Below are 3837 nucleotides of genomic sequence, written 5' to 3' on the forward strand. Positions count from 1 at the left end.
ACACAGGATACAGTAGAATTACAGCAGTTTGATGCCACTTTAAATATCTTGGCTCCATCCTATGGCGTGGGATGAGAGACTTAGGCTGCATCTGCACTGCAGCGATAATCCAGTTTGACACCATACCAAGTGCCATGGCTCAATGCTCCAGGATTTTGGAAATTGTAGTTTGTTGTAGCACCAGAGGTCTCTGACAGAGAAGGTGAAATGTTTCACAAAATTAAAAATCCCAGAATTCCATAGGATTGTGCCATGGCAGTTAAAGTGGTATCAAAGTGGATTATTTCTGCACTGCAGATGCAGCCTTTGAATTCTCTAGTGTGTTATTTTGTTGCAGCAAACATGAGAGACCTCTGGCAGGTGATTCTAATTTCCTTACCAAACTTAATATCCAAGGATTCTATAGGATGGGGCCATGGCATTTAATGTGATATTGAGCTGGTATAATTTTGTTGTATGGATGCATCCTCGGTCTACTTCCTGTCACATCCTCCTTCACTCTCAGCTCTTTTCAGTGCATAGAGCCATCCTTGTCCACTTCCCTATTCTTTCTGCTTTTACCTTGATGTCTTCAACAATACTCTGCCAACTACACAAGTCCGTGCTGTGATACTCACAGGACTTTCAAGTATTGTAAACATGGCCTGTGTATCTTATAATTTGCCACCCTTGAGTTCTCTAGTGCAATATCTAGTTTCAACAACACCTGCAGCAGTGCTGGAGGTTCCAATTACCTATGCGGATTTTTTTTATTGCAGTCTTTAAATCTGGGAGAAAGTATGCTCAGGAGGACCTTAATTAAAAGAGTAATAGTTTAATTCTAGTTAGTGTCTGTTGCATTCAAACTACTGTTGATGATGCAGGCACTAGAATGGGGACACAGTTGCCTTGTGCTTTCATTCACAAAGAGACACTGATATGTACTGCTGCAGGTGAAGGACAGAAGAGCTATCATCCACTCCATGCATCAAGCATGCTCAGTCAGAAGTGCTGTAATTATAGTTCTGTAAAAAATTTTTTGTTGACTTAAACATTTAGGATTTCAGTCTCAGTGTACTTAGTATTTAGAGAAAAGTTTATCACATTCTAAAGAAGTCACCCTGTACATCCTATAGCAGACAGAAAGAGAAGAACAAAATAAATAGCAGGGTGTTTATATTGCAAACAGGTTTCTTGGAACAGGAATGTAAAGCCTGGTTTGGGACTGTCTTGTTTTATCAAAGAAATGCAAGACTCTCTCTGCTGAATCAGACCAAGGTCTGTTTAACCCAGAACCTGACAAAGTTATACTTTTAGACCACAACTCCCAGAATACTTTAACTGACCTGGATAGTGGCTGTGTTGGTAGACAGATTCTGGAAGTTGTAGCTCAAAAATTTTTTTTTAAAAAAAAGGTCTGATCAAACCCAGTGTCTTGTTTCAATGATCAACCAGTTGTTTCTCAACCAAAGTACTAAAAGAGATAGTACCTCTACACATAGGGGTTCTATTTTAGCTAGCATGACTAGGGGCTCATTCCCACTTACATTTAAACTGGTTGGGAATTACCTTTACTCCATGTTGCTAAATCGATTCCAAAAAGTCCGTAGTTCCCACTATGAAAGCAGATCTTTTCATTATCACCTTGTAATCGCTTCTTTTTTGGCACGATTGTCATCCCACAAGTTTGCGCCACTTCAAAATGCATGTCAATCATCTGTGCGTCATCAGTGATGTAATCAGCAGTCCGGGCAGCCCAGCTTGGGAACTATACATATATACATACATACATGTAAAATAAATTGATAAAATAAATTCCAAAAGGTCCATTGTTCCCAATATAAAAGCAGATCTTTTAATTATCCTCTTGTAATTGCTTCTTTTTTTGGCAAGATTGTCATACCCACTTGTTTGCGCCCCTTCAAAATGCATGTCAATCATCAGTGCATCATCAGTGCCGTAAGCAGCAGCCCGGCATGGGAACTATACATATATATATTTAAAATTAATACATTCAATTCACTGGTTTTGCCTCACTGATTGCAAGTACAGTAGTTGCAAAATCAGTGAATTAAATCTTCTATCAATTTTATTTTTAAAAAATATGATGCGCCCATAGGTTACACCACAAGCACAAAGGCAGTGCTGGCAGGGGGAGGGAATGGTGGGTCTATCCAAAACTAAGGAGGGATGGTAAACACCCCCCCTGCCATTAGGCCCTCCCCTCCAGAATGATGCAATTCAGATCCATCATTCCCACTTGTTGAACACACTCCGGAATTCTTTCCAAAAGAACCGCTAGAAAACTAGTGTCTGGAAAAACAATAAAGCACTTGCCTCACTTTATTGCGACAGAAATCAATCAAAGTAGGATTGGAACCGGTTTCAAATGGGAATGATGGTCATATAAACTAATTAGCAATTCACTTTAAACCATAGTGGGAACGAGCCCTAAGATGTGTTGATAGCCAGTGGGGTGGTGTCATGTGACTTGGAAAATCTAGTTTTTAGTCCCCAAGCCATGAGACTCACTGGATTATCTTGAATTAATTGTGAAGGTAAAGAGGGATGAGGGAAGGCCATTCATACCATCCTAAGCTAATTGGAGGAAAGGTAAGATATAAATAAAATAGAATAAATGAATACATAAACATTGGATCATAATGCAAGGAGAGGAAACATAAAACAATGTTAGCATCCAGATTTTAACTCTGAGGTATGTTGCAATGTGTGAGTAATAGAATTAGGCCTTTCTAAGATATGCGGATGACACCATATACAGTACTTGCAGAAAACATCACAGCTTGAAACAATTATTAAAGAAGGTCAAAAACAAAAGGCAGTACAAAGGCAGGCTTAATGCTGAACACAAGGAAAACAAAAATAATGACCCCCACAAGACCTACATATATTCAGCCTAGACAATGAGGAAATTGAAAAAAGTAAAAGACTACCTTGGATCAAACATTGATCATATGGAGACTGCAGTCAAGAAATCAGAAGACTAGGAACAGGGAGGGCAGCCATGAGAGAGTTAGAAAAGATCCTGAAGAGTCAAGATATAAAACTGAGCACAAAAGTTAGAATCATCCAAGCCATTGTATTCCCCATAACCGTATACAGTTGTGAGAGCTGGATGATTAAGAAGAAGAAAATCAACTCATTTGAGATGTGGTACTGGAGAAGAGTGATAATGTGAACGACCAAAAAGACAAACAAATGGGTCCTAGAGCAGATCAAGCCTGAAATCTCCCTGGAAGCCAAGATGATAAAACTGAGACTGCTGAATTTTGGGCACATCATGAGAAGGCATTAGAAAAATTTAATTAGAAAATGCAATAATACTAGGAAAGGTGGAAGGAAGTAGAAAGAGAGGAAGACCACACATGAGATGGATAGACTCAACTAGGGAGGTCATGGTATGAATTTACAGAACCTAAGCAGAGCAGTGGGTGACAGGGAGTCCTGTAGGTGTCTCATCCACAGGGTCGCCAGGAGCTGGGGCCGACTGAAGGGCAGATAACAACAAAAAAGATGACAACAAACTATTGACAGGAATAGACTTCATCAAACTGTAGGTGTTCAATCACAAATATTTGATACATGACTTCCATACTTGTCATATTCCTTTTTTGACAAACATTTGCAGACCCTGAGGTCTTTTCCTACTGTGATCTTGAATTTGTTATCTTTTATATCAAACACAAATGGACCTGAATAAGAGATGTGGCAATTGGAAGCTACAATAAAATAATTACAGGATAAACTTTGTCGTCCTTTACTGAAGTGCTCAATTCAGCACTTCCAACTGAAATCACAGAAATGTCTAGAAGAGATTTTAGGCAAGGATTGTGTTTT

General features: G+C 39.1%; 1 long non-coding RNA gene across 1 annotated transcript; it reads right to left on the reverse strand.

Annotated features, from left to right (window-relative positions):
* Positions 1-778: 778 nt before the first annotated feature.
* Positions 779-3140, reverse strand: LOC149314105 (uncharacterized). The gene is made up of 3 exons (XR_016281107.1): positions 2934-3140; positions 1549-1747; positions 779-1004 (listed from the first exon to the last, which is right to left on the reverse strand). It is a non-coding gene; the product is annotated as an uncharacterized LOC149314105 (long non-coding RNA).
* Between the last annotated feature and the right edge of the window lie 697 nt (positions 3141-3837).

This window comes from Sceloporus occidentalis, unplaced genomic scaffold (genome assembly GCF_023333645.1).
Source record: "Sceloporus occidentalis isolate IW3139 unplaced genomic scaffold, rSceOcc1.0.p SCAF_4, whole genome shotgun sequence".
Lineage (NCBI taxonomy): Eukaryota > Metazoa > Chordata > Lepidosauria > Squamata > Phrynosomatidae > Sceloporus > Sceloporus occidentalis.